Source organism: Mus caroli, chromosome 1, assembly GCF_900094665.2.
Source record: "Mus caroli chromosome 1, CAROLI_EIJ_v1.1, whole genome shotgun sequence".
In the NCBI taxonomy this organism is placed as follows: domain Eukaryota; kingdom Metazoa; phylum Chordata; class Mammalia; order Rodentia; family Muridae; genus Mus; species Mus caroli.
In genome coordinates, this window is record NC_034570.1 from 150,453,084 (window position 1) to 150,478,576 (window position 25,493).

Genomic DNA, 25,493 nt, shown 5'->3' on the forward strand with positions numbered 1-25,493 from the left:
GGTGCTTTTCTGACCGGAAGAAGCGATGTATGTATTTCTAATGATAGCCTTTTGAGTCAGTTTTAAAATCAGACAGGAAAGGACAAGAGGTATAAATTAAAATATCCACCAACAGCTATAAGGTACCCCTTACTTCAGGAGTTTCCATATAGTTTAAGAAAGCTAAACAAACAGGCATTTCATAGAGGGGACAGTGTACCTCAAGCAATAAAGTGCCATGGCTGCCTGGGGGCTGGCATCATGGCAAATATCATTTTCCTTCTGCATTGCACAGAACAGGGATACAATTCATTTTAAAATGTGTACGGTGCCTTCTTGCAGAGTGTTCTGAGTTCAAAACTCTCCTCAGGATCAGGTAGCCTTTTATTGAGAAGCAAGGTGGAGCTGGAGGGAAGATTGACCCACAAGAGAGACCTATGACTCTTTGGGCCTAGAAAGTTTGGAATTGATCTCCAACCCAGTCTTAGATAGCGGTGTGAAACAATCTAAAAAGCCAGACACACAGGAACCGTGTGCTCCACATAATGGCTCAAATGAAATTATATAGTCCAGAACATTTCAAAAGCAAAAGCTTATTTCAAACAGGGGCACATCCAGGCTACCAGTGTACACTGTGAAAACTCAATAAAAGAGAGCATCTAATGAAAACAGATAAAACGTACAACTGCAATCACAGGTCATGCATGAATTATTAACCTCGGGGAGTTTTCTATCAGTTTGTGGAGCTGTGGATCGCATCTCTGCTATATAATTTGGGAGATATTGGTTCTCCATTTCATAAGAGAGCGCTCGAAGCAGGAAATGTAGTTATTTCTTCTTTAAATATACACTGTAATTACCAGCCGCTGACGACTAAATGTTATTATCCATCTGTTGGCTGCTGGGAACCTGCAGCGAGTAAACCTGAGGAGGGCCAGACCATCACATGCAGCATACATGGCTGTGGCCGGTATATGCCTGTGAAGTGTCGGGAATTTATTATTGAAAATCTTTGGAGAGAGAGAGAGACCATGAAACAAACAAACAAAACTCTTGAATGAGTTTATTAGTTGCTCAGACTCTTGGTAGATTTGTACCACAGTCGTGATAAAACCTAAGCTCTTCTTCCTTTGGTGTCTAGTACCTTAAATGATTGGATCCAGCTGTTCCTGCAGCTGGGACGAATGCTTCCTGTTAGTATCCTATGCAGTGTGTCAGTTAGTCGGTTCTCCCAGAGTCTTCAAACAGGTCCAACACAGTGCCTTTAGGAATGCTTTCTCCTCTCTCTGAGTTATATCGCTTTCCTCTCTGTGTAAGTTTTCCATTTTTCAGGTCTGGGTTTAAACATCACCTAGGCAAGGCTTCCCCTGAACGTCTTCTTTAGTAGTTTCTGCCTGCCTCACAATCTTCTCAGCATCCTTTTAGTCTCCCCCAGGGCACTGATTACCATGTCGAGCTGCATGCAGTTGTACATCTGCATGCTAGGCTGCTGGGTCTCCCACGGAGCAGGATGATACAGGCTGTCTGCTTTACTTACCTTGGGAATCCTAGCAATGAAAACGCTGCTCCCCGCCCTCTACTGGTTGAAGGGAGGATGGGTGACTCATGTTTTCTGTTATTTCCTGGCTGTGGTTTGGAGAGGACAAGTTTGAGTCAGGTCTCATTCTGCAGAGATGAAGCTCAGGAAGCTTTGTTCATAGACCACAAGGTAAGGGCTTAATGGGAAGCCAGGCAATATTTGTCATACTCCCATGGTACCTGTTTGTGTTCCTCTTACCCATTCCCCTCAGCAGACTCAAACCTTCTAAAAAAAAAAATCTATTAAATCTTACATCTTTCTTACAAAGATCTTAGACTGCTTGGTCAAAAACTCAAGCACCTCCTTCAAGACCTGCCTTACTTAGAGGGACTCTTCCTCTTTCAACTAGCTAGATCCCTAGCTCTCAAATTATCACTCCATTGCATTCTGTCTCTACCCCCAGGCTTTAATTTTGATGTTGGTTTTGACTTTCCAACCAAGATGGAAGTACTTTGAAATCTCTAAGTCTGATTTACCACAGAAGTTGGCTGGAATCGCTTCATTCTAAGAGAAGCAGATTTAGTGGATACAGACCCTCAAGTGCATGGTTATGAAGCTTGGGTTTTCCTATGGGTTTATGTCTCTGTGAACACTGTGTCTCAAACTCACGATGTCTAGAGACACAAACCTGCTTATTGCACTCCTCTGCATAGACCCTCAGCTGAAGGAGGTCAATTCTTAAACAGAGCACTTGTAAGATCAGCAACATTTCCTGAGGGACATGAAGCCATAAAGAAAATCACATCTCAAACCAAAGAATCCCAGAATGCACCTTTCTGCATTCCTTTCTTCTCAACTCCTTTAAACGACTTCATTATCATTCATTTTCATGAGTCCCCCTTCTTCTAGATGGCATCTTTTCTCCCCCTTTTTCTGAGACTAAAACAATGGAGGGGAATCCACAAACACACTAGATGTCTCATCCTCTCCAGCCTCTTAGACACACATACACATACACACGCACACGCACACTCACATATATACATATATATATATATATATATATATATATATATATATATCCCAGAAATTGCATTTGAGTTTCCCCACAATACTACCACAAAGCTTAATACACAGTTGACATCCAGGACACATGTTCAAACCATTAACAAAAGAACCTAGTTGACCTGGAACCGTGGCGGGGGGGGGGGGGTCAAATGTGGCAAGCACTTGACAATGTAAAAGCATGTGCCCATGCCCCTGGTCTTTCTGCTGTGCCGGACAACAATATTGTTCTCTAAATCTCTCTGGGTAGTCAGGAGATGCATAGCTCAAATTAAAATAAGACGGCAATAAAGTGACACCCAAATGTGTGGTTGTAAACGCTGAAGGGACTTTACTTAATCAAGTAAAAGGGCATAGCTTCCTTACTGCCGCATAATGCAAAGGCATTTTATTACTCTAGCAATTGCCAAAAAATAAAAAAAAAGTCAAATGACTTTATGGGGGCTTCTTCTAAATTACCTTTATTAATGCATGTAATATTATTGAAAAATTATACTACAGAGTAAATGTTCCATTGAGCTACAAGTTGCCTGCAGGAATGTGTTGTAAATATACATGGGTGAATATGTTACTATCTTTGCAAGCCACTTTGCACTTATAACAGCCTTCGAAAACCAACCTAGCAGTGAGCACCAGCAAAGGTAGGGGGATTTTGCAGTGAATATCCACCACAGATAAGCCTGCAATGCCTGGAGAAAGATGCATTGTCTTTAAGCATGATAACTTATTTGGGAATTGCTTCTGGACATTTTTGCTGTCTCCTTGGATCTTTCTGATATGTTGGCATTTGCTTTTAGAAACCTGTTTGGCTGATTTGAATAAATATGATTTGGGGCCGTTGACAGGATGTTTCATATTTATTGCAGTTTAATGCTTGAAAACAGAATGACTAATGGCCGAGGCCTGCCAAGGTGAGGTGGGTGAAAGCTTTCTCCTCTTCTCTTCTGTCACTCTGTGTACATCTGCCTCCATGGGGGGAAATGAATTTTGTTGTGACTTACAAGATTTCTAACATACTTTCTTCTCACCCCTTGAGTCAACCCTAAAAGCTTGCTCTCACTCTTAGCATCCAGTGAGCCACTGAATGTAACTTTAAAGACCTGGGTCTCAGAACAGGTGTTTAAACTCGCCTCTCTTCTGCTCCATCTTCAAGCTCCTCCTCAGGACCCCAGGGCTCTGCCTTCTAACTCCCTTTCCTCTGTTTTTTTGCCTAAGCCTCCAACCACTCTGTGTCAAACTAATGGGAGTCATCTTGTCCTAATTTATGAGGCTATTTTACACGTCCTGCTGGCTTTTCTCCACAGTGACGCCTACAAATTGTTTGAAAAGGGATACAGGAGGATGAGGGAGGGGGAAACAACAGAAAGCACGATGTAAAAGAAGAAGCTAACCCAGACTGCCTGAGCTGCCTGCCTGTACCCTTCCAAGAACCCCCATATCCCAACTCACATGATGAGCACGCAACCACTGTGCAATGAAGCCACAGCCTGGAAAACCTACTGACAGATGCTGCTCTTCCCCTCTGTCCCCAGTGCAGCTAGATTCTGGCTGGGAAGACATCCAAATGCAAAATGCATCACGCTGCTACCTCTCTCCACAGTTCTGTTTAGTAATTCACACTCCTCTTCTTTGCTTGCTGAATTCCCACTGTCTCCATTTTAGGATTTTTTTTTTAAGCCTTACGTTGGTTTTGTTGTTGTTGTTGTTGTTGTTTGTTTGTTTTGTTTTTTGGATTTTGGGGATTTGGTTTTGTTTTTTGTTTTTTTTGTTTTTTTTTTTTTTTTTTTTTCTCAGGAATATGATGGAGTATTATGGAAGAATAGAGGATGAGTTCTCCAGAAAGGGAGAACAGAGCATGGCTGGACCCAGGCAGTCCTAGGACTGGACTGCTGCAGTGTTTTCCCTAAGCAGCTGAGGAAAGCTGGAGGCTCCCTCTACTACTGACCACTCCAAGGACCTCAATTCCCACAGTCTTTAAATTGATGTAATTTTAAAACTATGGACAGTGTGCACAGTGTGCAAATATTCACTGTGTGTGTGGGGTATGTGTGCATGTGTGTGTGTGTGTGTGTGTGTGTGTGTGTGTGTGTGTGTCTACTGAGAACTAAACCCTTGGTCATGTAAAAGTCATGAGTAACTTCAGAACAGAGGAAAATAGATGGTAGAGAGCTGAGAGGATATGCATTCCCTCAAAGCTGAGGGTGACCTAGATTAGTTCATAAGCAGTTCAACATAAGAATGAGGTTACATTTTCCAGAAAATGTGAGGATAAATAACCCTAATGTCAAGTCACTTCCCAGAGCCTGAGTTCACTAACTTACCATCGTGTGTTAATGCCAGTCATGTTTGAGGCACAATGCTAATTGCTGGAGGCACAGAAATAGCACAAAGTAAATTACATGTGATTTACTCATTTGGGGGCTCAGTTGGTAGGGGGCTAGTCATAGTTTGCATGAAGGCCTAGGTTTGATCCCTAGCACTGTATAAACCAGGCATAGTGGCATATGATGCCTGTGGTTCTAGCACTCTGGTAGTTAAGTGAGGGAGATCACACGTTCAAGATTATCCTTGGCCACATAGCAAGTTCAAAGTCAGTCTGGGCTGCATGAGAGCCTGACTTTAGATAGATAGATAGATAGGTAGATAGATAGATAGATAGACAGACAGACAGACAGACAGACAGACAGATAGATAGATAGATAGATAGATAGATAGATAGATAGATAGATAGATGAAAGAGGGAGGGAAAGGGAGAGACAGACAGACAGACAGACAGACAGACAGACAGACAGACAGATAGATAGATAGATAGATAGATAGATAGATAGATAGATAGATGAAAGAGGGAGGGAAAGGGAGAGACAGACAGACAGACAGACAGAGAACCCATTGTCTACTTGTCAGGATTTGGATCATCCAGAAGGCACACACACCTCTGATGATATCTGTAGGGGAGTTTCAGAGATACTTAACTCAGGATAGAAACCCCACACTGAATGTGAACACCATTCAACTGCCCCAAGCTCTTACCATCTTAGCTCTTGGTCCCATACCTTCCTTACCCCACACTGTGAACCAGAGGAAGTCCTTTCTTAAGTTGCCTTTGCCAAGTAATGTGTCATAGCAATAAGCACCAGTAGAACACACATAGTCACCTTCATCCTCAGATGAGTTCTTTGAGAAATAAGAATAACCACAATAGGGATTCTGCCATTCCCACTAACTCATCTTCCAGCCAGCTTTCTTTCCTAGCCATATCCTCTCCCTCCCCATCAGAGACTTGGCTTTTCTTGGAAAGCAGTCCTTTTACTTGAATACTAGGTCCACCCTTCCTTGCCTACTCAGGCCCTCAACCCAGTGAAAATCCTTGTAGATCTGTTTTTCTCTGCTCTAGAGTCATTCATGACTTCCACACTGCCAAGCCCAGTGATCAGTTAGTTCTCAGAGGCCCATCCTATTGGATCTGTTTACAACTCTTAATGCAAATGGATTCCCCATCCTCTTTCAATTGTCATTTACTTGATATTGGAATCTACTCTCTAGATTCCCCTCTCAACTTCAGCAGGTGCCTCTTCTCATTCTTCTTTACTAGTTCCTCCTCACCCATCAAATCTCTAAGCATTGGTATGCCAAGAAAGATGCCCTTAAGATTCCAATGCACACGAAAGAAGTGTAAGCAATGTGCTAACTGCTGGGGAAATGGCAGCAAGGTTACAGTTTTATATTTCAGCAGGGGATACCAGGAAGCAGCTATAATGTGAGAGGAATGAAGTTTGATGTTGGTCAAGTCTCCTCTGTGGCTCAATGGATGGTGGCTGGGAGGCAAAGGGGGATGGATGAGAGATTCACTAGAGGCAGGAGATAATCCATTACTTGGTCTAAGAAAAGAGCCCAACTTTCCAGGGTCAGTTGTCACCCCACGTGTTACCATCATAAAAGGTGGGGCTCATCTGCAATCTTTGCATCTAGAAGATACTCTGCCTCGGTACCTGTTGTCTAAAAATGGATGCGCCTTACCCTCTAAGCTCCTTGAGCCTTCCTTGGGAAACCAGCATGTTGCTGGATTTTGAATAAGTAATCTGGGTACCTCTTGAGTGCTTCACATGTCTGTTCTCTGGGACCACACACTGAGACACTTAGAAAATTTAACAGAAGACAGATGGCAAATGCCACGGGGCCTCACACAACAACAAAAAATAAAAAAAAAATAAAAAAAAAAAAGGAGAAAACAAAAAGAATGCATCCCTTTGAGGACCAGAGTTCCTAGAGCAGGCAGAGAACTGGTCACTTCTTCCTGCCCTTTTAATGGCCTTAATGGACCAGCTAAGGTCTTGGTGATCCAACAGATGAGCTTGAGGTTTATAGATTAGATTGCCCCACATTTCTTCATTCTGAATATTCCTTGAGCTTATTACATTGGCTCAGAATGAACACTCTAAATTTAGACCCAAACTCTTCTGTGTTTCCAAGGGAACTGTAAATTACTTTGTGAACGTACATACAACACAGCCAGCAAAATCTGGTTGATGAAGCCTTCCCTTACACTCGGTGTCAAAGGCACCTCATAAATTGTTGCCTTGCCTAGACTCCTGGACAGTAGCTGACAGCCCAGACAGATTGCCTTTGCTTCTCCACACACCATGTCTGTAGGAGACTCTGAGTCTGGGGCTCTCAGCTACTACAGCTCACAGGCCCCCAAAGTCCCACACTGAGGCCACAAGGGAATGTAGGGCGCAGAAGATAGTCAAAAATGCTTCATTGCTTATGATGTGCAATCTCACATGGCGGAGCTCAGGCACCCATCAAAGTTACACATTTGCCTTGATAACAAAAATGGAAGAATAAATGGCAAAGAAGGAATAATGAAGTCTGTGAAGCATTTTTTATGAGGTTAAGGATCACTTGGCACTGAATTCTGTTTCACAGAAGGCAGAAATAGCAGCACACCATACAATATTGAAATTTACTTATTTCTCATGCAAAGAAGTCAAGACATATCCAAGCTGCGATCGGTTTCATGGACACACAGTACTATTGTGAATCCAGGCTCTTTCTTCCTTCTCTCCAGTCTTGTTGGTGTGTAATTTCCACTTGCAAGTCCTCTGGGAGTCCAAGATGGCTCCTATAGCTCCAGACATCATGCTCATGACACCGGCCAACAACAGGAGGAAGGAGAGTAGAAGGGCTAAGTGGGTGCAAATTTCATCTGGCCCACTCACTGTAAGTGCAGCTTACTCACATTCTCATCCATACTGTTGTCCCTGGCTTGATCACCTGTCCACTCCTAAGAAGACATAGTGCAGGCAATGCATGTCCCCACATAGTATGTGTGAATGCCACAAGGAAAGGTGGCAATGAGTCTAGCATCCTTGACTCCAATTATGCTGCACTCAAGTGAGGAGCAGAGAACCCATAACATACTGTATAATATAACATAACGTATCATTATCATTTTAAAAAGAAAACCACGATGGTAGTGAACACAGGAGATGTAGACCCTAAAAAAAATGGAAAAGAAGAAAGGACTTAGGAGAAAAGAAAAAGATGATGAAGACAAGGAGAAAAGATTAAATAAGGAGGGAACGACAATGAGGAAATAAGAAAAAAACAGAAGAAAGAAAGAGAAAGCTGCATTAAATAGGAGAGAAAGTGTTTCTGAGATGTTTTGGGTGACCTAAGATGTCAGGCACTTCCTTATGAATATTTGCTATGTAGGTAAGATTTTGCTTTCTTTTTTAGGGCTGTGTTTGTTTGTTTGTTTGTTTGTTTTCTTTTGTTTTGTTTTGTTTGATTTGATTTGCTTTTCCCTGTGCTTTCCCAGCTGTGGGGTTCCCTGTTTCTTATACATTAAAAATATCCCAACTCCTCTCCTGTACGGCCTAGGAAAAGGGTTCCCTATTCCTCTATCTTTGAGCCTCCTTGATCATCAGCTTTCACCAGATCAATACTCAGAGACCTTTACCCTAAGTAAGGTCAGGTGTGTCCCAAATGTTGACATGACTGCCAAGTGGCATGACTCCTTCCAGATCAGCCTCCGAAACAGTATTCCCTGTGCTATGCCCTCCACCTATGACACACAGCTCGTGCTTTAAGACACTCCATCAGCAATCTCAGTTCCTCTCCATCTCGTCGCATAGGGCTTTCCACTTCTTACCCATGATTACATCTTAGATCTTGCCGTTAGAGCAATAATATTTCCAGCCTTGATGAAAACACCACCACCACCCATAGCTTTCAGAAAGAGCAGGAGAATAGTGATCTTCTCTGTGAGATCCAGGACTGGCCAGTCTCCTTACTCGTTCCCTCTGGATAATCACCTGTTCCAGCAGCAAGCATGTGTTTCCCTCAGCTTTGTGTCCTGGATTTTAGGAAACAGAAAATCATCACAGTGGCTACCACTGTCCTATGTGACTCTGCCAGAGCATTGGTTCCTCCTCTTGTGCCTAGAATCTGACTCCACAAGAGAATCTACAACTAGAGGAAGTTGTCCTAGCTGTGTGGAGGGAAAGATGCTGTACTGTTTGGTTTTTGTCAAGTTGACATAAACCTAGACATATCTAGAAAGAAGAAATCTTAATTGCGAAAATGCCTCCATAAGATTAGCTGTAGGCAAGCCTGCAGGGCATTTTCTTCATTTAATGATTAATGTGGGAGGGCCAAATAAACTATTTCTTCCCCTGGTTGTTCTAGGTCATAGTGTTTGATAGCAGCAATAGAAACCAAACTAAGACAGATGGTCACTCCTAATGAGATGATTTTTATTCTGGACCTTCCTAGAACCTATACTACTGAAGCAATGTTACTTCAACCCTCCACAGTAGGGAGAGAAGAGAGAATAAAGAGTGTGCTGTCCACAGTAAAAGCTTGGGATGTTAAGCTCATGTAGAATAACCTGTGTTCTCCAATCTGTTTTACATGATCATAACCATTGCTCTCTACACAGGATAGGAAACTAGTAATTCTTGTTAAACACAGAAAATCATGTCTATTATTTCTCAGCACCACATATCTGAGATGCAAACCTAAATGGCCTTTAAAATAACAAACCTGTACCAAAAACAGCATCCAAGGCAGAGCTTCAGATTCTGAGGTTTCTCCCAGTTGATTTTCTCTTCCCTAAAGGTCCATTTGATGCAGTCTCTAAAAGAAAGGCAGTTTGGAGAATGTCCATGCTAAATGTCATGCAAATGAGTATACAGGATGTAGGCCTTATGGGAACTTCACTCTTGAAATAGGTACTCCAATGAGAAAAAGTAGATGATGAGGTTAAACACTTCCCCCAGTCCACATACATACCTGCAAAATAAGGATTCTCAAATTGGACCCCAGAGAGACTTCAAAATGCTGAGTAGAATTAAAATGAAATTTCTTCTCTTACAAAACAGTATTTTTCTGTGGCAAGCTATGAAAGCCACTTTTATTCTGGTATCCATTTTTTCTCTAACAGCATTTCAGTGAGCCTTCTTCACTATATGGTAGATATAAAGAAACATTATCCAAAGACAATGAAAAGGAACGAGAGAAAAATATTTGAAGGATTTGAGGTGTGAAAAGCATGACATTCTTCAGGCACAGAGGAAAAGCGCCAGTCAACATAGAAGAGTGATGGCTATGTCTACAGAAGCGCAAACACGGGGCCACTACATCACGACAGGACTAGAATACTCTCAGTTCTCCAGCTAAGTCTCTTAACTTCCTAACACAATCCCCACACACTATTCTCTAATTCCATGATTTGAAGTCTATGTCCACTGTACAATCCTATTCCTAAGCCCATTTCATAGATAAAGAAACTGAAGCAAAAGAAATCACCCAACTAGCAACTGCTGTGTTCGGGGTCCAAGGCAATCCAAATCTTGAATCAACTCAGTTAACTGCTATGTGATGGTCACCTCCCATTCTCTGCCTATATTCACTATCTGTTTCCTCATCTGCACATCTCTCCTAAATCTGCCCTTACATCTATATTTACCTTGCTGACTTATAGAGCATGTTTGTATAGTAGGGACTGATATTTTCTATAAGGAAATTTATTTGAATTCTGTTGATTTATCAGATTCTCAAATTTATTGACCACAAGGAAGCCCCTTCAAGCACTTACTTTATTTTTGTTTGTTTGTTTACTTAGCTTCAATTAAGAACAAGTGATATAGAGGGTTCTAAAGCATCATGAAAAATAAGTTTGGGGGACTCAACTTTGAAAACTGAAGGGTAAGACTTAACAAAAGCCCAGGTTCAGCTTTCTGTTTTAGTTCTACCAGTGTAAATGGAGATCACTGAAAATCTAGAGCAGGGTTGTTCATTTCCCGGGAGTAAAATGAGTGTAAAGTAAGCTGGTAAGACGTATGGAGAACAATACATGCTGTCTTTGGATAACCAATGAGTTGCTTAAATAGCTAATGATGGATGTTAGAAGAGTTGAATCAAGACTAACTGAAGAGTGTCGTGAGCATTTCCACACACATGAAATGCAGCGGATGGTGGAAGGAAAAGCTTGAAATCCTGACAGGGAGAGACTTGTGTTTGAATTACATTTTCAACAACAGCTTTAAGTTTATCTCCTGTTATACGACCACCGTGTGATGTTGCGCCTGGTGAGTGTTCAGAAACTATTTGCTGATTTAAGCAAATGTACAATCTTGAGCAATTTACTTAACCACCTGGAGCCTTAGTTTCCTCCATATAAAACAAAGATGATAGTAACAATGTCAACTTGTAGGGCTGCTCAGAAAATTAAACCAGATGATGTATTCGTAAGCAAGTTTTAATTTTAAAGGCTGGTGTAAATATCAGCTGCTAGTCTTGCCATCATCAACAATAATAATCTTAGCAGCATTTGAAACACAGCCACACTCGCTCCATCAATCCTCTTAGTTATGTCTCCAGTACTTGCACAGAGAATAGGGGATGTTGGCCAGCATGGGCATGCAGGAATGCATGAGCTATTCCACAATACAGAAAGAGGTCACAGAAAGACTAACAAAAGAGAGGCAACCCATGAAACAAATTAAGCTCCTAGTAGTGAGGATAAGACACCCTCAAAAAATCCTTCAGAGAGCTAGTGAGATGGATCATGGAGTAAAAGCACCTGCCACCAAGACTGAAGACCTTAGTTTGATCCCCAGGGTCCATAAAGTAGAAGGAGAGAACTGACTCCTGCAGTTTGCTCTCTAGCCTCCTCAAGCATGCTGTGGCATAAGCATAAGCACAGACTCACACACACACACACACACACACACACACACTACAATTTTTAAAATCTTCAATGTCAACACATTGATCTACTACTGGAACACAATTACTGTCTAAAAGTTTCTGCTCCCTTCTACATTTCAAGGTTTACTTGTAAAGGAAGAATGCCATCTTCTTAGCTTTTTCCTATGCTCATCCCCAAAGACACCCAGGTAGATGAATAGGGCACTTACTAGTAAGCATACATGCCAGTCCAAAGTTTTTTCTTCTGCAATGCATTTATTTTTGGTGCTGGGGTAGAGGTGCATAGAAATTGCAGCTTAAAAAAAAAAAAGGAATGGAAAAAAAAAGGAAAGAGAAAACTTGTCAATACCTCATACTGTAATATGGAACCTCATACCATGATCATGGAAAACACCATGATACATGCTTGGCTCATTTTCCCAAAGTATCTGCTACAGCCACCCTAATTCATAACCCAGCCCTGCAGGACTATTGGACACTTAAGGTATGACATATCCTTGCTCTAAGTGAGTAAGATACGCATCCAAAGACAGAAGAAAGATACCACACTGGTCATTTTTATGTGTACTTAGTACCAAAAGATTTTATTTTAACTAAATAATATTTTAGCAGTGTAAAATATATTATCAAAATGAACTGTACATGTTCACTTTTACCCACTTAGTTTGGCTTCTAGAGAACTGAAAGTTGTGTCTGTGACTCACATTCAGTGGTCTGCACTATATGTTTATTGGACAACATTCTTCTAAAGATTTTAAGATTGTATGATATACCCAAGAACTACAAAATCAATTTAGTAGATTAAAATTTGTATTTTAAAAGAAGGACAGGATAAATAGAAGGAAATTGAATTATGAAATTTAGTTAAGGTAAAACTTGTTCTATGAAATTTTGGTTTCAATTAATAATGTATATGTACATATACATATATATTGTTTATATGTCGGATATTACAGATGTGTCCGTACATTACTAAGAAAGTGCATTTTTACAGACACTAGAGCAAAGGTGTTTGAACATCCATTTTCTAAATCATTTGTGGTGAGTCAAGGCTTCCTTACATCATCAGTACATTCTAAGCCGGGTGTGGTGGCGCACGCCTTTAATCCCAGCACTCGGGAGGCAAAGGCAGGGGCAGGTGGATCTCTGAGTTCGAGGCCAACCTGGTCTACAAAGTGAGTTCCAGGACAGCCAGGGCTATACAGAGAAATCCTGTCTCAAAAAACCAAAAAAAAAAAAAAAGAAAGAAAGAAAAGTACATTCTCACATAAACCAAAGGGCTATGGTTTGTGTCTGACTAGGGGGATTTAAATAAAAGCCAGGCTAATGCTAGCTTTCAAGTTCAGCCCACAGAAACTATCCCACTTCCCCAGGGCTTGCACTAAATACCAGCAGAGCTGCTCTTTACACTGTTTTAATCCATCTATGAGTCACAGAAGTACAGAGACTACATAAAGCACAAATGTCCAACATAGGCAAACACCTGCTGTAGTCCTGGTAGATGACTCAGTGAGCCAGCACAGCATCCCACTATCAAGTTGCCCAGCAAGCATCTCATAAGCAAATTAGACCTTCAGTTACTAGTGTTTTACATGGAGATGTTTTTACTGGTTTTATACATAGAGATGTTTTTACTGGTTCTATTCATGGAGATGTTTTTCTTCCTTCAGGCCATACATAGTATTCTTCTGCAGACTATTCTCAATTTCACAGCTCCAAATTCCCTGTCCCTTGGGGTAATTATATTTTTTAAAAAATGAGGTGGCTGTTCCTTTCTGGAAGGTGAGTCTCACAAATCACAGCAGGCTTCCAAAACAGCTTCCTTTGGAGAGTCAAAGGCCCTGTCTCTGGTTGGTGTAGGACCCAGCAGCACTCTGCTAATCCATGAATAAATAACCCCTGCCTTACAGGAGCAGGCACTGAAGTCATCTAAGACAATGATCTTGACCTTACCCTGTTAATGCAAGGCTACAGAAGTCATGGCCTCCTGAATTATGACACTCACTTGCCCTCAGTATCGCTTTGGAAAAGTTAACAGTGGGGCCTTCTGTTTCTAGGCACAAGTCTGTAATGACCATGAATAAATGCTAGACTATAAGTTCGAGTGCAGAGGCAGTAGACAATCCACGGGGAGTAGGAAGATGAACAGGGCACATTGCTCCTAGCTACCATCATTGTCACTGGGAGACTGTCTTAGTCGGGGGTCTCTATTCCTGCACAAACATCATGACCAAGAAGCAAGTTGGGGAGGAAAGGGTTCATTCAGCTTACACTTCCAAACTGCTGTTCATCACTGAAGGAAGTCAGGACTGGAACTCAAGCAGGTCAGGAAGCAGGAGCTGATGCAGAAGCCATGGAGGGATGTTCTTTACTGGCTTGCTTCCCCTGGCTTACTCAGCCTGCTCTCTTATAGAACCAAGACTACCAGCCCAGAGATGGTCCCACCCACAAGGGGCCTTTCCCCCTTGATCACTAATTGAGAAAATGCCTTACAGTTGGATCTCATGGAGGCATTTCCTCAACTGAAGCTTCTTTCTCTATGATAACTCCAGCTGTATCAAGTTGACACAAAACTAGCCAATACAGAGACACTTTCCTAGTTTGGAAGGACACTTCGTTAAGAACTGAATTATAGGTTTTCCCCCAAATTACTTCTGTTCCCATGCTCATGAATGACCCAAGATGTTCTATTGAGCATGTCTGGAAGCAAAAGCCCATTCAAGCCTGAGTCCCACAAAGCCTCTGAAGGGACCTTGCCAGATGGGCTCCCCCATTTTTAAGACTGCATATTTTATGGTAGTCGCTGTGTAAATGCTTAATATCCATTATGTATTAAATGCTTGAAATAGCCATGTGAATTAAATGCTAAAAAGATAAGTGAGAATCCAAAAGTAGATCATTTGCACACAACTATGCATTCAGTACATTTTAACTAGACTTCAAGCTTATACGATCCCCAAGCCTCAAGCTATAGAAGTATCTTGTCTCTCCAAGTAGTTTTTATTTAAATATTTTCAAATATTTTTTTTTCTAATTAAAATATAATTATAGCATCCCCCCTTTTCTTTCCTCCCTCCAGCTTCTCCCATGTACCCCATTTTCTTCCTCTCAAATTCATTGCTACTTTTTCTTTGATATTGTTACATATATGTATTTGTATGTGTGTGTGTGTGTGTGTGTGTGTGTAAACATGTACACCTAAATATATATAAATACAACCTTGTTTGTCTGTTTAGTGTATGTATGTAAATAATTATATGTATATTATTTCTTAGCTGATCACTTTTTGTTAGATAACCAATTAGGGGGCTCATCTCTGGGGAAGACTATCCCCCACTACACTGGGAGCCATTTGTAGTTTGTATTCTTTGTCTAGTGCTGGAACCCTATAAGATTTCTGTCTTCCATGTTATCAGGAGTTGATGTAGATACATCATTTGTGCATAGGCTTCCAATAATTACCTGCTCTCTGCATTTTGACCAGTTTTGGTTTTCTTTAATGATATCTGTGTTGCAAAGAGAAGCTGCCTTGATGAAGAAGGGTAAGAGCCACAGTTATCTGTGGGCATCAGGATAAATATTGGTGATGGTGGGTTCTCCCTAAGCTATGGCCACACTAACCCTGGTAGTTGGCTGGGTTTCCAGTACTAGGCATGACTCCCCACCTTGTCCCAGCCTTAAGACTATTTAGACAGTTTTCGGTTACCACGAAGATATGAGTACCACTATTGCACCTATAGGGTTATTGTTGCATTCTGGTCATTACTCTGCTCCATAGGTGTCCAAAGTAAATGGTGTCTTCAGCAATAGAGGTTTGCCTTCAACCTCCGGGAGGTTGAATCAAGGGCAACAGAAATGGTCTATATTATTGGGGAGTCTCTTGGACACCCCTGAACTCAAAAGGAGAATCTCATAACTGGTATTGTGGGTTTTGTTAGATAGTTGATCACTCTTGGGGGGGGGGGAATATTGTCAGCCCAAGTGCTGAGTATTCTAAAATCAGGTCTTAGAAAATGCTTAAACAAGCCTGAGCCCTGGGGTATGCTTATAACATGTAGGGTGAGAATGTTCTCAGAATGTCTCTAGGAGATCAGAATCCATCCTGTCCTGGACACAGGGAAGCTGGAAGATGGATACATTACTTCCAGAGCTCTTGGGTTTGACTTACCCTCTGTGGTCTTGGAAAGGGCATTTGTTGCTTGGTCTCTAACTACTCCAAGATCTTTTTGAGCATACCTTCCATCCTAATGAGCAGTTCCTGCCTCACTTAGACATACTCCACTCTTTCTAACTCCTTTCAAATCATTCTTCTCTGTAAAGCCAAAGGTCCAATGTGGAGAATGGGAACCCAGGGATTTTCTCCATTTCCACTGGCCTCTGCCTGCAGTTGTTTCCATTGCTGCTTCTGCAGACCCTCCGGTCCACCTGCCCAAGGACACTACTACTCAGATTGGTCAGAAAGGACAGTCCAAATAGAACATGCTTTATCTTCTATGGGACTTTCTCTAACATACCTGACACATTATTTTGATTGGACCTACATATTGTGCTATATAGCACAGCTATGGGTTTGACATAATTCCATATATATTTATCTCAATAAGGAGAAATGTAGAAAAGCTCGTTACTCTACCAATACATATCAAAACTTTACAACTTTCACAAGTGTGTGTTTGTGTGTGTGAGTGTGTGTGTGTGTGTGTGCTGCCAAACAGGGAAAATGGAAAAATCATTCTCTTGCAGAGATCTGTGCAGCTCTCCACTGCTATCTGATCAGCCCTAACTTCTGTCTGATTTTGCTGGGTGCTCAGCTCAGCATGGCTTCTGATGTAAACCAAGGTCAGACTTAAGCCTGCCTTCCAATCCTGACTAAGCCCAGCATCACTAGACAATGCTTCCCTAATGACAGTAACCCCAAAGAATTTGCTAATTTGAACTATCAATTGGCAAGAGGGCACAATTTCAGTTATGGAGATAAACACACACACACACACACACACAAAGATACAAAGAAATATACTCCCTGACTTTGACTGAACTAGGAAACTAAAACTACAACCCTCCTTATTGTGCTGTTATTCTACAATGAATACTTGTTGTTTTTCTAATCAGGTTTTCCCTTTAACAACATAATCACACTGATTCAACATTATGTCATTGGTGCCAGGATTCTGACTCCCAAGGCCTACAGTGTTTACTGGCATTGCCGATACCTTGAACCCCTTGACTTGTAGCATTCCTACACTGCTTGCCTTGGGGCCCTACCTCTTCTTTGAGTTCTGGTTCAGCTCTTGTCAAACTCTGTATTAATTTATCCCGGCATCACCTCAGATTTGCTACATTGTTGTCTCACGCCATTTTCTGTTGTTATAGAATATTCAAGATGAGAATAAAAGTCTACTTGGCTAACAGTGGTGGTGGCTAGGAAGTCCAAGATCACAGAGATCAGGTATCTGCTGGCATTTGCTGCGAGCCTCTTGCTGCATTGTCACACAGGCGTCTCAGGAAGTATGTTAGCTTCATCCCTCTTCCACTTCTTAAAAAGACAACCACTGCCCTCATGGGAATCTGTCCCTCGTAACCTCATCTAATACTAAACCCTCCAAAGCCCTACTTCCACGTGGGAACTAAGTTTCCAAAGTGTGAACTGTAGGTGATCACATTCAAACCACAGCACATTATCCTCCTCAGTCCTGCCTAAGATTGCACTCTCATCCAGGTCAGGGCCAACCTGTGGCGTGGACCCCTGCTGTTTCCCTCTAAGGCTTTACATGTAACTGCTATACCTGAGTGAGTAGCTTTAACTCCTGGTGCTTTATGGCTTCTTAAAGTCCCATTTCAGGGATCGTAGAGCCCAAGAACAACCAATGAATAATTTAGGAATCTTTGGAATCCCTAAGGGATTGTGGCCTTGATTTATACTCTAATCGGTCCCACTGAGAAAGGAGAGTTGGCTGTTCCTGGGGGTTGTCAATCATCTGCATGAAACCATGTTCTTTCACTTATGGGTCAGGAAGCACTACCACAAGTGGCACCAAGGGATTTGTCACACAAAGTTCCCCAAGTATCCTCTGCTCTGCTCAGTGCAATGATTAATTTAGCAGACAGATGACTCACTGTCCTGTTTGCATGTTCTCTGATGCTGGTGCTGAGGGAAGGAGGAGGGAAAATGACTCCACAGCTGGATGTCCCAGAATGAACCTGTGGTGTGCAAATCAATGGAGAACACCTGCTCTTTCATTTTTATCTGTTAACAGCTGATCTCACCTTACAATCAATTGCACACCACACCATAGTTCGTGTAATAAAATACTTCCATATGCATTTGATTCCCCATAAAGTCAGCCCCACTTCGCAGATAAACAAACTGAGATTCAAAATTGTCACTTCGTGCCCAAGCTCATGAAGTCACATAAGGAAATGACAGAAGACACAGACACTGGGTCCCCAAAGCACAGTATCCTGTCCATCAGACAATCTCTCTCCAAAACATCCCTGAGATGGCCCCTGGGAGGGACCCATCCACAGTCATCTAGCAGACAATAGCCCCCATCACACCCAAGGGCAAAGAAGACAGCTCACTCCTTCATTTCTGAGAAGCAAGTAAATCTATGGGAGACTGACAGGGTTGAGTAATCAAAGAAACAAGCCTTTCAGTGAAGATGGACATCTGATGGGTAAAGACAATTACGAGATGTGGGCAGTCTGGCAGTTGCCAAGGTCAGTCATAAGCTACAGTGTGGCAGGCAGCAGCAATCAAAACAAAAGGAAGGGTGGAAGACCTATAATCCAGGAGCTCTCAGGAGAAAGCCTGGATCCAGGTCTGTAGGGCATGCCTCACCCAGAGAGTGCTGATGGCTAGCAGGACAGTGTGTCTTGGTCCTCTCAGGTTACTCACACCCCAGAGCATCCTCCCCCAACCCTTTGTATTGGGGCAGAGAGGAGCATTTAAGAAACTTGAGAATTGGGAAAGACATATTGGTGAGGATAGGTGGGTAAGTCTGATTGAAATTATACCATGTGCACTGTGTATAAGAGTAGGGGGATGATATATCAGACTTAAGGCACTGTGCCAGATGCTGGTATAAAAGATACCTCGTTTATTGCCCTGCCCTCTAGGGAGTTTTTCTTCAGGGGAAATGAACAACTCTGCAGATAGCTGCTATGAGAAGTGTAGTAACAAGTTCCGCTGGAGTTCAGAAAAGGAAATGATTGTCACATTAAAAAAAATTATTAGAAGACTGCTTCCCAGCCCCCAGGAGCATCACTTGAAACTCAAAGACTTTGGAGTAAGGTGTTGGAATCTTGGTACCTATGTCTGAGGGCTTTGTGATTCCTAGAGGCAAATCATTTTACCTCCCCCCTCCCCCCATACCTCCATTTTTTTTTGTGGCTGTTAAACTGGGACAATAAAATGGTTTATGCAATTGCTGTGGGAATTAAAGGAGCAAGTATACAAAGACCTTTAAGACAGCTTGCTATGTGCCTAGACTATGCAGGTGTCAGTCAAAGCCCCCCCTCATTCTCATAGGTTCTTCATGGGTGTTGCAGGATGGTAGAATGCACAGGCTTTGAATCCCGCAATTCTGTCTGATAGGTTTTCCTGGAAGGTGATGAAGATTTTTCCCTTCCTAAATCAAATGCAAAGCCAGCTACCACTCTGAGGGCTTCAGTCTTCTAGGCGGAAGCCCAGTGATTTTATTATTTTAGCGAAAAACAATAAATATGTATTGCTAACTTAATACTGTAGATTTGTCTTGCAAATAAAAAGTTTGGATTATTTGTAGATCTAGGCAAATGGGGATATAATATTCCAGAATAATCTAAAGAAATATCACTGCCGATTTCCTAATTTGCTTCAAATACAAGTCCCGATAAACAAGGCATAGAAAATTGTCAGAGCCATTTTGGGAAATAGCTCACCTTCCCTGGGCTTTCCACTTAGAGAATCAAGCAGATTCCTTGCTCAGCAGAGGGGGATGCTAGGCTAATGATTTCCCAGCGGGAGTCCTGTTTGACAATGCAAACAAGGATCAAAAGGATAGCTTTTTCCTTAACAAACTCCCAAGAAGGAACCGAGTTTTGAGTTGTTGCTAGGGAAATCTGCAAGCCTCTGAGGGCACAGTTCACCAATCTGGAACAGGAATGTTGAGTATATTCCTTACAGAGAGCTAAGAGGTGACAAGGTTGCCCTCTGCTCATACTTGGGCCTAGCCGGTTAAGCCTTTCTCAATGCCCACTGCACCACCAGGCCTGGGATTTAGAATCCACATTGATGAGCCTTCTTCCCACCAGTCCGAGCCCACTGTCCATTCAAGCACCGGAAGTGTCCTGACATCAGAGACAGTGCAGTTTGAAGTTGTTGTTCTGTTTTGTTTTGGTGTGTTTTTAATTTAGAAGATATTTTCTTGCAGAGACATAAAACCAAATAAGATTGTGGGTTTTTTTTTTTCTTGTTTTGTTTCGGTTTTTGTTTTTTTAATGTCACGATATTTTTCTAGTCTCCCTGTGAGGTAAATGACTTCATAAAAGACAGGGACTACACTTCTTTTCAGAGAGTGAATTTATTAGAAATAGCAGAGATTGCCCTCAGAAAGCTAGGTGTCTTCAGCGGTAGTTTCGTGACTGATTCATAGGAATAGTCCTGCCTTACTCATCTGTGAGGAGGAGCAGGGCACTTCTGCCATATCGGTAGAAGAACCAACCAAGTTGATGTGTATGAAAACATCTTGAAAATTCGTAAGGAGCTCCACTAATGCCAGGTGTTCTCCTCTGACCATCTGAATGGTTTTCCAAGGGGTGAAAGTAGAAAGATCAGTGTGAGAGAAAATGTTGGGACCTTTTACTGCCCATGAATCTTGCTCTCTGCTACGACAGGAAGCCACACGAAACCATGTCCACTCTTAGGTTAGTTGAAGGCTGTTGTTAAAATGAAAATGTCATTGTTATTTATGGTTTAAGGTCTACCTCTTTCCAAACAGGTTTTCAGAAGGCATTAATTTATTGCCAGTACCACCGTGTCTGCTATTACTTTGGCATTTGACTAACAGAATAAGGGAGGAACCATGGAAAAATGAGTTTTTAGCAGAGCAGAGTGAGGAACAAACATCTAGGTTTAAAACCCATTCTCAGGAGGCCAAGGGCCTGCATGGAAAGGCAGAGACAAGCTCTGGCTATCCATGGCCAGTTACTGAGGTCACTGCATACAGGTCTGTGGCTGACAGAGCTGAGCTGTTACCATCTGTAAGTTCCCAAAGGGAGAAGGGGGCTGAGTCAGAAATCAGGGAACCGTCCTGTAGAGAAGAAGCACCGTGCCATTCATCTCAGGGTACAGCCTGCTCTTGGAGGCCTCCCTGAAGAAGGAACAGTGATCTCCCTACCCTCTTCACTGAGTTCTTGCTGGGCAAGGCTCCCTCCTTCTTGGCTGGATAGGAAACTCTGGGAAAAGGAAGGAGAGCGTATAAAGGAGAAAAGAAGCTATGGGTGAGCAATGGAAGATCTCTAGTACTGTAGAGAGGAATCAGGTATAGTAACGTATGCTGAGAGCAAAGGCTGGGAAGAGAGGAGAAGGCTGGGTAAAGGTACTTGAACATCACGTTATTCCAGTAGATGTCCCAGTCTGCTGGAAGCTTCTATAGCCGTGCAGTGAGCGGGTTTTGTACCCTGACACGTAACCTCTCTGAGCCCTCGGCACATCTCTTACTTACCAAGGTCACCCAAGGTCACAGTAGCCCTTGCTACGCTCAGAACCCACTCCGTACTGTTTTTAACTTGTCAGCCAGGTGGTTCCTCGTCACTCAATGGTCAGTTCTTGTCTTTGTTCAGATCAAACACATTGAAAAGCCCAATGTTGTACAATACATATCCTGGACTTGATGCTTAATAAAAATGGCATTTGAATTCCTCAGGCGCCTCCCCCCTTAACAATGAGGATGCGCTGTGCCTTGATGAAAACCAAAATGCTTTTTATGCAAAAGTTAGTGAGAGAAAAGAAATAAAAAGGAATTAGGTACCCTGAAAAACCATGCCCATGATGGAGAAAGCTAATCTGAACCTTACAAGTTAAGGAACTGCAATTTTAAGAAACCCTTTTATTTTCAATTTGGAATTGATCTTTGGGACCAATTATAAGTACAAATGTCACTGGATTTCTTAATCATGTCAGGCTCTAGAAAAAAAATGCCAGTGATTCATCAGGCCCGCAGACACAGAGAAAACTCATTTATTTACTGATTATCTTAGAGTTAATTTATTTTTGTTAGCTCTTACAAATTGTACAAAAGGATTCCGTCAGGACATTTTATGTTTATGTAACGTGATTATATCATCCCTGGTTACTCTTTCTCATCCCTGACATCTCCATTTTCCTTCCTTCTCCATGTTCCTGGTCGTATCACCTTTAGTTCCACATTCTGTTCCCTCCATCTGCGTAAGAGAGAACACATGAAATAGTTGTCTCTGGGACGCTGCCTTAGATCACTAAACCTCATGATCTCCATTTCCATCCATTTTCCTACGAATGGCCCGATTTCATTCTTTGTACAGCTGAGTAAGCCTCCAGGAAATTTTCTGAAGATACCAACCAAGATAATCTGACATCTGAGTCACCCTTCACCTCTGCAAAGAGACACCCCAAACATTCCATTAACCCCAGAAACCATGATTATTGTCTTCCTCATTCTCTGCACCTCTCATTTCGTCTCTTTCATTTGCCCCTCCCCTCAAAATGTTTAGTATTCTTCAAGCCCCAGGTCAAAGGTCACCTTTCCAGTTGACCTTTCTATAGTCTTCTAGTGAGTCAGAAGGTGCTGTCTGCTGAATTTCTAGAAGAATTTTCTGTGGCTCTGATATGGTACTCATCATGGTCTGCTGTTTATCCTTGCCCAACACATCACTAACTGCCCCCTGGCATCTCAGATGGATCCTAGCACAGTTCCTAGTGTGCAACCAGCATATAACTAAATTTAATTAAGCAAGTTGTGCGCTATACAGCACTACTTTCAGACCTTCTTAAAATTTCAAGTAAAAAATGATTATGTTATTTCATGCACTAGAAGACATACTTCACCTGCTTGTAGTCTCTGGGTCAGGATGGTGCTATTTCATGCTCTAAAAGGCATAATTTACACAATGAAGTCAATAACTCCCATAGACCACTACAGCCAAACTTTAATAAGTTGCCACTGCCAACATTCAACTCATCTGAAGAAACTAATAGCAAGCCAAAGTGAGTATAATTATTTGGTTCCTGCTAGAAAGATCACCTCCAGTATAGCTATGCCAAATAATTGGAAATAGCATGAATTTGATATGTGAGCTTGTCATTGTGTAGTTTTCTAGCCGATGAATTTGTGTGCTGTTCTGGATACTGGTAAATATCATTTTTAAAGGTACCTTCTCCTAAGATTTCTTTTCTAAAGAGTTTGCTGCCATAAAAATCAAACAATAAGTTCCTATAGTTACATTTAAACTTATTAAGAATTGCAATCCCAGACTGGCATTCAAGATCCTCTAGTCTATACACACAAGGCTCTGGAAACATCATTAATGCATGGCTGGCCCCTTTTCTCATAGGCACACTGGTACTGGATTTTAAGCCTTCATGAAGAAAGAAGCTGATGCCTTTGGAGGCCAGATGTCTTTACATCTAGTTTTTTCTGCTTACACTACCATTTTGTCCCATATGCTTCACCGTCGTCTACAACACTTACATCTGGACTGAGACTCTGCTGTTTCGGTAGCCGTCTCCCACACTGATCTCTACTTGCTCTGGGATGCTTGCAAAACTTAAAATGAATGATCTTCGGTTTACTACACTGAAATAAAGTACTTCATCTTGTTCCTCAGGTTCATGTATCTGGTCACCTCAACTAGATTATAAGTTCCATGAGAGCAGAGACCATGCCTTATATTCTAAAGCAATCATTCAATTTGTTTTGAAAGAAATCTTGGACAGGAATCAGAAGCCATAAGTTTGGGATACAGGCTGGCTAGCCATCTCTCTTGAAATAGACCTTTCTTCGCAGTTTGTTAAATGAAGAGAAGAGAGAGATGAAAGGTGATGTGGGTCTTCAAGAAGAATAATTGAACAGCAAATGGTGACACGCTGTTCTCCAAGCTGAAGAAACACAGATGAAAAATAGTCATTAATGATGGAGAAAGGTCAGGATCTTGAAAGTACACTTGACCAAGACGGTTAAGATTAATTAGCAATCCATTATTTATACCCCACCCATTTCTAAAGGATGAGGGCAACTGATGGGGGAGGGAGGCTGCACCTCTGGTACTCAATTAAGAGCCAACCTGCTCTTCAGTTGGCTCTACCTTAATGTGGATAATTGTGCAAAGCACCCTCAGACTTAAGCCTCACCTATAAAATAAGAATAGTCCTATCAGCTGCTATGAGCATCAAATGGGGCCATATATAATATAGAATTGTCAGTTGCTCTACAGATGTTAAGAATTCTCCAGAGTCTACAAAATTGGATAAATTCTTTCCTAAATAGGATTTCTATCTTTAAAAAAAAATCATAAAACTCGAGATCATACATCATAAAATTTTGCGGCTGAAATTACCAGGCAAAATTTTCTGTCCTGCCATGGTGGCCAGAAGGAAATGTGTCCACAGTAATAGATTTTGTTCTGCCCTGCCATTTGTGTTTTGAAGTTGGGGTTGAAACCTGGATAACCTCCCCATCACTTGCACTTCCAGTCTGGAGATTTTGATCACTCTGTATCATTCCCTTCATTGCTATTCAAGACCCCATTTCTTTCAGATGAAGAAGTAGCTGCTCCGGAAGGTCGGGGCAATTAGTGTTCTCCCAGATAGTACAAGATGGAGCCAGAGGACAAGAGCAGCAGCCAGATTCCCCTCCCAGACACTATAATACCTGTAATCCATGCTGACACAAAGCCCACATCATACAGGGCTCTGGACATGTGACAACAGATGAAAGGTGAATCCATTAGACATTGAACCAAAGACTTCCTACAGATTCCCATAGGTGGGGGCATCAAAGCGCCAATTATTAGGGGCACTGAGCAGCCAGCCCCAGTGTATCATCTTACCCAATCCATAGTCCTTCTGTCAGCTCCTAGTCAACCATGGATTCCTGTCTGCTGGGAGTTTTCTGCCCTCAGGTTCTTTTCAGAAATCTGACAGGCCCAATAAAGGCCCAGTGCTGATGGAGACAGCCAGTTCTGCCTTCTCCCAACAGCCCAGCACTGTCTCCACTGACACAATGGGGCCGGCTGTAATCACATTACACCCTCGTCTTTCATAATTACCCTCTTTCCCTGAGTGACAGAGCATCCCAATGGCAGAGCGGGAACTATTTTTAAGCTAATTCTAACTTACAGAAAAAAAAAAGCACAAGAAGTATCATTTTCCCACAGATATGCTACTGGTTTATAAATCATCCCGAGGGACTAAGCAGAGACTAAGGTTGGCAGAAGCAACTCTAAACAGAACACTGGCTATCTACCCCCAGGGGAATGCCCTTTTCCTGCCCACCTAACACCTACGTACTCATTCTCTCCTGTTTTCACCCTGAGGTTCACCTGCTACTCTCCAATATTTCTAAGCAAAAAATAAAGAGAGAGAGAGAGAAAGAGAGAGAGAGAGAAGAAAGGGAAGGGGAAATGGTCTATTGATGTGATGATATTATGATCTCAAATGAGCCAGGTGGTGATGGCTCGTCCCAGCACTCAGGAA

At 42.0% G+C, this 25,493-nt stretch overlaps 1 protein-coding gene across 5 annotated transcripts in view; it reads left to right on the top strand.

Annotated features, from left to right (window-relative positions):
• The window catches only part of Tnr (tenascin R), a 410,298-nt gene that overhangs the window by 293,681 nt on the left and 91,124 nt on the right, over window positions 1-25,493 (top strand). Inside the window, exon 1 of one of the 5 annotated variants that reach the window (XM_021160996.2) lies at window positions 1,634-1,687. The exons of the other annotated variants lie outside the window; for them this stretch is intronic. The gene's annotated coding sequence lies outside the window, so the exon portion shown is untranslated. Of the gene's footprint in view, window positions 1-1,633; window positions 1,688-25,493 lie in introns of those variants that run through there. 5 annotated transcript variants of the gene reach the window in all.